This window comes from Cuculus canorus, chromosome 5, assembly GCF_017976375.1.
Source record: "Cuculus canorus isolate bCucCan1 chromosome 5, bCucCan1.pri, whole genome shotgun sequence".
Taxonomy (NCBI): domain Eukaryota; kingdom Metazoa; phylum Chordata; class Aves; order Cuculiformes; family Cuculidae; genus Cuculus; species Cuculus canorus.
The window spans coordinates 3,586,049-3,596,299 of record NC_071405.1 but is presented as its reverse complement, the minus strand read 5'-3'; positions in this window follow the sequence as shown (position 1 = coordinate 3,596,299).

The window sequence follows — 10,251 nt, the reverse complement described above, 5'->3', positions numbered from 1 at the left end:
TTCACAGACCAGTGATTTGGAAACTTCCTTTTTATTGAAGATCTGGATCAAGAGCAAACTTCAAAGCAAAACTAATTGATCTGAGATTCATTGCCCCTGGTCGATAAAGCAAAAAAATAAAATATAGTTCTGACGATGGCAGGTCTACGATTTACATTCATTATGCCCTGACAGCCCATAAAGCACATTAAAAAGCCATTTTTCAAGGAGTGTTATAGGGCTGACCTATTTTGACATAGAAGCTATTCATACACCGGAGACTGTTGCTTCCTCGTCCTCAGAGCACTGCAACCCAAAAGCCAGCCGTGTTATTCCAGGCTTGTTCCTCAGGAATGTGAGCATATCTTGGAGGCTGATTCATAAAAGGAAGAGAGCAGCCCACTTCAGGGCCAGGCTCACATGCTTTACTCAGAAGAAAAATCTCTTCAATTCTCTTTCGATTCAGCCAAACTCTTAACTCTGCCGTAGCTGAGCGAGTGGCTTGGATGAGCAGCATGGTCACTACATGACCTCTTTTTTAATCCTCCTTGTTTTTCTGGGATTGCCTGAAAATAGTGGGGTTTACCAAATCTTTTTCATAAAGGTTGTACAGAATCACAGAATCACCAGGTTGGAAAGGACCCATTGGATCATCGAGTCCAACCATTCCTAACACTCCCTAAACCATGTCCCTCAGCACTTCATCCACCCGTTCCTTAAACACCTCCAGGGAAGGCGACTCGACCCCCTCCCTGGGCAGCTGTTCCAGTGCCCAATGACTCTTACTGTGAAGAATTTTTTTCTGATATCCAACCTGACCCTCCCCTGGCAGAGCTTCAGGCCATTCCCTCTTGTCCTGTCCCCTGTCACTTGGGAGAAGAGCCCAGCTCCCTCCTCTCCACAACCTCCTTTCAGGTAGTTGTAGAGAGCAATAAGGTCTCCCCTCAGCCTCCTCTTCTCCAGGCTAAAATTGCAAGATTTGTGATATAAACTATCTAATTTGTCACCTAAGTCACCTGGGCTTTTTTTCTCTTTTCCTCTACTGGAGGTTTCAATGTGCCCCAACAATACGCTCATGAAAACACAACTCAGAACCCCGCTCTGAATCCATAAGCCCTTTGTTTTCAAAGATATTTTCCCCACATCTGCTCTCCTGACATATCCCATGGATGCTTCTTGGTGCTGGGTGAGAAAATCCTTGGGCAAGACCCATGTAGAATCCTGCCATCTCATTGCAGGGTTGGTACCAGGGGTGGTTGAGGCAAGGTAGGAAGCACAGCTAAGGGAAAACCAGCTGACTGTTTGCAGGGTTAATTTTCATGGAATCACAGAATCATGGAATGCCTTGGGTTGGAAGGGACCTTTACAGGTCATCGAGCTCCAAACCCCCTTCCATGTGCAGGGACACCTCCCACCGGATCAGGCTGCTCCAAGCCCTATCCAACCTGGCCTTGAACACCTCCAGGGATGGGTCCTCCAACACTTCCCTGGGCAACCTGGGCCAGTGATTCACCACCCTTATTGTAAAAATTTTCTTCCTTATAACCAGTCTAAATCTCCCCTCGCTTAGTTTAAAACGATAAACCCCTGTCCTTTCACAACAGGCCCTTGTAAAAAGCTCCTTCCCAACTTTCCTGCAGCCCCTTCCAGTTCTGGAAGCTGCTCTAAGGGCTCACCGGAGCCTTCTCTTCTCCAGGCTGAACAACCCCAACTCTCTCAACCTCTCACAGCTTTTCACAGCAGACTGGAATAGCATGGAGGAAGCAGAGAACTATTTTCTTTTTTTGACTGTCACAAATTCCCAGGTGGAATACAAAAAAGTCACTTGCACTAAGTACAGCTTTTCAATCTGGGCCCCTCATTTGGTTTTGGAACGTTTTTCTAGGTAGCCTGAGGAGTCACTGTCCAAAAAAAAAAGTACTGAGGTGACATCTCCTTCAGCCTTAGACCTTTCTGGAAGGTTTTGCATCACGAGATGTGTAAATTGCCAGCTGCTCAGGGAAAAAAAATCTGATTTCAGCTGCCCCTGTGCGGGAGGTGAGCCCTGGTTCTTCCCTCACTGGAGACCATTCTGGGCGCAAAGTCTGGGGGAAGGTCTCCATCCTGCTACAAAGGCAGAAGTCCCAGCTGGACCGTGGGATGGGGAGCGCTTGGATCACACCCCAAACCTTTCCAAAGCCAAGACTTCCCACTTCAAACCCTGTCAAAACACAGACGGTGCGGATGCATCCGATTTATTCTCAATAGGTTTTGCAGACTTTCGTTTTGCTGTCCTGCTTTCCTGGAATCAAAGGCAGAAGTCGCTAAGCTGCCAGATCCCTGAAACCTCTGATAAAGAGTTGATCTTAAATGCAGGCTGTGATTAATTCTTTTTTCCTCCTTGCCCGTTGTCTCATGATGTCTTCACCTGTGTCGTCCCCTCTCAGCCAGGCAACCCGTTGCTGCGAACAGGAAAGATCACTGCTAACAAAACCTTTTACAAGGGATTAAATTTCATCTAAAAGCATGTAATTCTCCATAGCCAGAAGCAGTTTCTAATCTTCATATATAGGAACTCACAAGGCAAGGAATTCAAAGCCACCGGATTAAATGAAAAATGTGAATGAAAAGCTACATGCTGATACTCAGCTGACCTAGGCAAGTTACTGTACATTTTTCAAAGTTTTAAATTACCAGTAATGGAAAACGTGGGGAATAAGCCTGAAATGTCTCTCTACATCATTACTTTGTAAAAAAAATAAGTCCAAAACAATGAATGAATATTTGCAGAGAAGACCACAATGTTTTCCAATGCAGTTGGCCACACTTTTCTCTTACTGTATAGATCAGCAGGTATCATCGGATCAGATTAAGACCAGCTGTTTGTTTCTAGTAAAGGAATTTCCCAAAAAGGTAAAACATAATTCAAGCTTAGCAACCTAGATACTTTAGAAGAATAAAACCTCTGCTCGGGATTGTAAAAAACACAGGGGGGAAAAAAAAAAAAAGACATTATAAAGCATTTAAGAGCTTTGGTTCCAATTATTTCATATTAAAGGATAGGTAAGTTTAAATTGCTCAGACTCTTTAAAAAAATAAAAGGGATTGTAAATAAAATTGGAAACAGATATACAACAACCGAGTTCCCACAGGTGTATTTTCCTACTGTGGAAATACCCGTGTGAATTTCTAGTTTCCCATCATGTAAGAGGAGACAATAAATTCTGAAGTTACCCCATTTGCCTTCGGACTTCGCTGCAGAAGAAGTAACCTCTTGTCTGTTTAGACAGTCTGAGTATCCCAATGTCCCTCTGTGTGTCTCGCACCAAAGCAAAGGTCTGTACTGCCCGCCGGGGGCTCACTGCAAGATCAAAGCTTTGGGACACTCACAATAAAACAAGAGGGTAAAGCCCAAAGAATCAAAGTAACAAAGGAAAGGTTTAAGAGATAAGGATCAGCCTCAGATATGATATTTCATCCAGATCAGATCCGGTGCAGAAGTTCAATTCAAAGTTCATAAGACAAAAATACACAGAGATCAGCTTTAAGTTTTTGACGCTCTCTATCTCTCCACCTTCTCAGTGATATTCCCATCTTCCAGGCACAAAGATTTCACCTGTATTGTGCAAACCTATGTCACTTATCTCATCCTCTCCTCCAGGTTAATACATATTTCTAGCATTTCTTATATCCTCACTCAGCCTTCCAGATGCATCTCGCAAACAAGGTGTGAAGCCGTTGGGTAACCCACAAGACCAGAAACATGTTCCCTTCCTTGGAGAAAGGCACTTCCCCACTTCCTGAAGCTCATTAGGAATACAGAGTAAAGACAAAACCCAAGCCAATGTGCTGAAATACTTGTTAAATCCTTTAAAGACAAGGAAAAAAGGAAAAGAGAAAAGTCCTCCAGCTCTAGATTTCTCAGAGGTGCCAAACCTGATGCGTAGTCTTTACAGATACGATTGTCTTGGCTTACAAGGGTGTGCTTGGGAATTACTTGGTGGAAAGAGTCCCTTTATCGAGAATTTGGGAATGAGAAGGTGATGGCTGGGGAGGTCTGTGAGTGTTTGCAGGAAGAGAAGGCAACAGCAAACCGAAATGTCATTGCCCTCTGGCCAGGTGCACACTTGGCATCGCCTCCCCTGGGAACAGCTCATCTGAAGGATGTGAAAATATGATCCCTGATTCTCTGTTAGCTGCAGGGAGGATTATGGAGACTGCAAAGTGCTGTGCTTCAAAAAGTCCTGTAGCCCTTTTTCGGGTTTATAAAAAGGCGTTAATTGCAGGCACTTAGCTTTTTTCAGCTTTGCTTTTGCTTCATCCAGGTCCTCACTACAGTGGCAGATTCACCTAAGGGCAGCCAAACTCCCCTCTGTCCCATGGATGGATGGGTTCTTCAGGGGGAAACTCCAAAAAAAAACCCTGCAAAACATTGTTTTCACCTCATTGCAAACCTCATTCCAAGGAGGAGCATTTTCTAACCTTGTATAGTACAAAATCAAAGACAGCAGTCAGATATAGTAGAAGAAGACATAATATAAACAGGGAAAGGCTTGCAAGGTGTGAGGAGCACCCCACTCTGTGCAGTGTGGGGCAGATGTCATCACCTCTGTTGGCTTGTAGGTAGAGCTGCACAAAGCTGCGCAGAAGAAAAGCTTGGAAAAGAGGTTTTAGAGAAGTGCAAAAATAAAAGTAATTCTCTTACAGGGATGCTTTTGGTATGAAAATGTTAAAGTCCATGGTCGTATCTTGATGGAGCGGTGGGGTAAATGCACCCAATGATAACGTGATGGCAGCTGAGCTATGGGATTCGTGCACAGCGAGCTGCAGCCTTGCAGTGAAATCACCCTGAAGTCACGAGGGAAAAGATGAATTTTCTGAGCCAGTTGGGTCCCTTGATGTCTTCCCAGGTGCCATTGTGGCTCTGGATTATCCCACAGTGTTTCCACCCAACCCCAATCTGGACCCTAAACACCAGTCTTTCCCAAAGGAGCCGGTTACGCTCACAGGGAGAACACTGAATGAGGAAAACCACGTAGCTATTCCAACACCTTCTGCTTTGAAAGAGGTTTATTAACAATAAATTTAATTCACACACAATCCCTTGGCACACGAAAGCCCTGGAGAATTACAGGCAGCCTGAAACCCGAATACTCACCCTACTGCTGTTTATCGGATGCAGCACAAGTACGTCAGCTCCAGAGGTTTTATTTTGGCCATGGGGGACCATGGCTCCCTGTCAACACCACTTACAAACCAGCTTACTGCAGGGTGTGGGTTTCTTTCATTTCGCCTCCAGAGATCACACACCTTCTGAAGTTTCCTTACATGTTGTCTCATAAGGTGCTTTCACAACAGCCACGCTGCGGATACATTAGCCTGCAACAGCCAAGCGTAATTCCAGTCTCATAAATCTTCTGGCAATTACGAGGCCTCATTCAACCTCCCTGTGAGATAAAACAACCGCTGCATCATGGCATTGTGATGGGATATTTTTTTCTCCTTTATCTTTTTCTTTCCAACAAACCAAGCCTGCGAAATGACGAGAGTGATGTGCCTGTCAACGGTGCTTCTAGTACGAAGCTGTGCCTGCGGCACTCCAGGATTTCAATCCTTGCTAGTAATAAGGTGGTCCTCAAAAGATATTAGGTGGGGAGATGCTGGGTGGAGAGACCAAGGGGAAGTCAGTGATCGGCACTACATAAAATTGTAGAATCACTTAATGGTTTGTGTCGGAAGGGACCTTAAAAATCAGCCAGTTCTAACTCCCCGCTGCCATGGGAAGGGACAACACTTGGCTGACCAATTTTCTCATCGTTTGCTCAGAGCCAGACAGGAGACTGGTGCAAGTCTTGGGGGATGCAAGTCTTGTAGTGACGGGATGAGGGGCAATGGGTATAAACTGGAGAGGGGCAGATTTAGACTGGGCATAAGGAGGACTTTCTTCACGATGAGAGTAGTGAGGCACTGGAAGAGGTTGCCCAGGGAAGTTGTGCCTCCCCACCCTTGCCATGAAGAATTTCTTCCTAATATCTAATCTAGATCTTCCCTCTTCCTATTTAAAGCCATTCCTCTTTGCCCTCCATGCCCTTGTAAAAAAGTCCCTCCCCAGCTTTCTTGTAGCCCCCTTCAGGCACTGGAAGGCTGCTATAAGGTCTCCCCAGAGCCTTCTCTTCAGGTCAGTTCTTATGAGATTGATCCATTGCAAGATGAAGGAGAGAAAAAAGAAGATGGAAAACACCCTTTCTAATTGCATTTGTTTGCATATTAAGCAGTCTTGAAACTTTGATCTGAAGAAAACGCCATCGAGAGCAACTGATACCTCTGTTTTTACCTGGAGTTCTGTCATGACACTATCACACTTGCTGAGTTTTTAGAAAGGGTCAAAGCATCAGAGGGGGTTGAACAGAAGCCAGAATTGCAGTCTGAGGAACAACTCCAATACCAATACTCCAATACTCCACCTGTTTAGGTATTCCATTAAAATTGAAAAAAATAATAATAAAATATCACAAAAAATGTAGAAGGAAAAGGTTAGGGTAACTTCTATGTAAGAATCCACACTTTTAAATGGAACTGAAATTTTTATTTTGCAGTGAAACAACGCAGTCTTCCTGAAAGACTTTTTCAAGGCCAGGTTGGATGGGCCTTGGGCAGCCTGATCCAGAGGGACGTGTCTCTGCCCGTGGAAGGGGCTTGGAATTGGATGATCTTTAAGTTCCCTTCCAACCCAAACTGTTCTATGATTCTATGAATTTCAGAAGGCAAAGCAATATAATTTTTTTACCCCTTTTCTTTGACAAAATCGCAAATTTCGTTGGAGAAAACTACAGTTAAAAAAATTGTAAGTGGATCTGCTAAACTGTGATTGGGGCCTCACATGAGCAAAGGTGGGTGAAACAATATCATTGTTCACAGTCCTATGGAGCTCACAGCGATTACATGTGACTGAAGCAGCATTTGTAGCTGCATATTTTTAGAACCTAAAGGATTTTACCCTTCTCAGCCTCAGGATATAGAATCAGCCCATTTATTCCTCATTTCCTGAAACAAACCACGGAATGATTTGGGTTGGAAGGGACATTAAAGAACATCCAGTTCCACACCCGTGCCATGGGCAGGGACACCTCCCACTGGATCAGGCTGCTCAAAGACCCATCCATCCTGACCTTGAACACCTCCAGGGATGGGACATCCAACGCCTCTCTGGGCAACCTCTTCCAGTGCCTCATTGCCTTGATTGTAAAAAATTTCTTCCTTCTATCTAGTCTGAATGTCCCTCTTTCAATTTAAAACCAATACCCCCTGTCCTCTCATGCATCATCAGTTGTGACCCACCAAGGAGAAACAAGGGGATCCAGTTAGTCCTGAGAAAGAGAAGAAATTCTATCTTTTGGGAGTCCAACCCTGCTGGCATTGCTGGGTGGTACCCAGGCAAGCGCTGGCACACATCAAGCTCTTTGCAAGCCATCTTACTGCAACTGCATCTGGAGTCACTGTAAGTTCCCAGTGCCGGCTGCCCCATAGCTACGGACTGTGGGGAAGAGCCAAATTACTGAATTTCACTGCCCGATGTGTGCTTCTCTTGCCAAGCACCATAGGAGTGAAGTCATGGGTACCCTGCGCTCGCTTGCGAGTCGCTCAGACTTTCCTCTCTCCCCATCAGCAATGGAAAGTTGTTTGCGTTAGATGGGCAAACAGCTCCCTTTTGAAAGCTCTTCCTTTTCCAAACACATTACTGTGCTACTGGAAACCATTCAATTCAGCGAAGTCATTAAGTTAAGTCATCTGAGCATATTTTTGCAGTAAGAGGAGGCTGCGTGGTGGGCTGGCTTGGGAGAACAGTTGGATGTAAGCCTCCCCAGGGGGAACAGATGCTGATGACATGTTCCTATCTAGCTGGTTTTCACGCAGCACGGTCCACTCCAGCTCCCAAGCTTTACTACAGCCATTTCACACCAATGAAACTCAGCCCGTGGGGTGGTGTAAAACCATTTCTACATCTGCCTTCTGCCACGGCTCATCCCAGAGCCCAGTGTAGGAGCCCCTCTGCTACCCAGCCCAGAGCAGAGAAGCTCTAGGGCTGTTCTAGGTTATACCAGAGCAATGTTATTATTATCGATAGTGTTCAGCACAGCTGAGGCATCTTCCTAGCCAGATGTTCACAGGATGTGTTTGTGCTCACTTCACTGATGTGTGAATATATTCAGAAGACAAGATGCTCAGCACAGCCAATATGCTACAGCCTAAACAGCAGCCTTTATTTCCACCTCACCTGTCCTCAAAACAAGATTTTTTTTTGTGATTTCCTATGCGTGCAATACAGAGGTGATTGTTGAATAAATAAACAGGAAACTCTTAGGTCGGATGATGTTGCTCAGAAAAGGCACAAAAGCAAAAATTCCACTTATCTGAGCATCCTTCCCAAGTTTGCTTCCCACACAACCTTTTGGGAGATCACGTTTGCATCAGTTTCCTCAATTACTGCTTCTATCACTGCTGTGATTCTTCAAGTGACCTCCCAAGGGTGCCCCAGAAAACGAGCCAGGGGTGGGAGGAGAGGGGGTGTAGTGACTTAGGTCTTGTTTTCCCGAGAGCGCCTGAGGCCGCAAGCCGTGAGTTTTCACCTCATGATTTAACAGAGTTTCCTGGAAAGACAATTCCTTGAATTTTCATCCTACACCTTCCTCCCAGCCGCATTCACACTGGGCACATCAACCCACTGCATGGCAAATCCATGCAGGCAGTTGGACTAGGTGACCATCGTAGGTCCCTTCCGACTGAAATATCCTTTCCTACGTGCAGCTCGGGGCTCCAGTCCCCCTTCCTGGTGAGAAGGGTTTCCTCTGACCTTCTCATGGGGTTCCAAGCCGCAGGGCTTGCCGCGGTGCTGGAAGGAGCTGAGATGGGCAGGGACAGAGCACAGAGGGCTGAGACTGAGCAGAGATCTGGTGCATGGAGAGGGAGCTGCTCTCTCACATGGAGAGGGAAAGATCTGAAATCCTCGTGTGTGCTGCACAACTGAAGGAAATCAGAGCATGGAGTTGAAAGACTGCTTGGAAAACATTAACAGTTCATTACTGATTGTCTGTTTAAAAACCCCATTAATGTGTACACATACATCCCTGGACAGCACTTTTGCCCCCAGCTAATGGCACTGAGTGGAAGTTGGAACGATCTGTGCATACCGACTTCAGCAAACTCCCAGCCCTCCCTCATTTACAGTTTTCCCCCACAGGCTCCTTCTGACCTCTTCAAATCCCATCCCAATTACAGCCTCCCACTTGTCCTTCAATGTAAATAAATCCTGCACTGCGGTGATCGCTGCTACCAGCACAGATAAAAGCAACGACGTTGATGGAGGAAAAGCACAACCTGCAGCTGGTTCTTGAGAAGGGCAAGAAAACAAAACACAGGCGGGCTGGTGGGGCTGAGGCATGGGATGGGAGGTGACACCCATCAGGATGCTCAGAGCTTAGGCACCACTCAGCCCCCTGGGGAGATCCAGAGATCTTGCAAGGAGAAGTTCCAGAACAGCATAAATCTATTCACACTGGAGAGATGGATAACTAAGAAATCCCTGTGGGACATCCACACACCTGGGACCTTGCCTTCTTGGGATGAATGGGATATTTGCTTAGGAAACTGCCTAATCTCTGCATGTTGGAGGATGGAAATCAGAATCACAGAATCATAGAATAGTTTGGGTTGAAAGGGACTTTAGAGATCATCTTGTTCCAACCCCCTGCCGTGGACAGGGACACCTCCCACTGGATCAGGCTGCCCAAGGCCCCATCCAACCTGGCCTTGAACACCTCCAGGGATGGGGCAGCCACAGCTTCCCTGGGCAACCTGGGCCAGGGCCTCACCTTCTCATGGTGAAGAAATTCTTCCTAATGCCCAGTCTAAACCTGCCCCTCTCCTGTTCCCCCTGGTCCTATCCCTACAAGCCTTTACGAATAGCCCCTCTCCAGCTTTCCTGTAGCCCTTTCATGTACTGGAAGGTCACTATAACATCTCCTCTGAGCCTTCTCTTCTCCAGGCTGAAGAAGCCCAACTCTCTCAGCCTGTCCTCATCGGGAAAGTTCTCCAGCCCTCCGATCATCTTTGTAGCCGCCAAATTCCAGGAGGTTCTGTGTGAGGTACAGAGTTTTCTGCTACATATTATCAAGGTTTTGAATCAAAGGAAGGATTTTGCACCATTTCCTCAGAGACGTAAATCACTGCAGTGTCACTGGATCTTTTTCCCTTGGGAAAAAATATCATCTCCTGAGATGTATTTAAGACATCCCA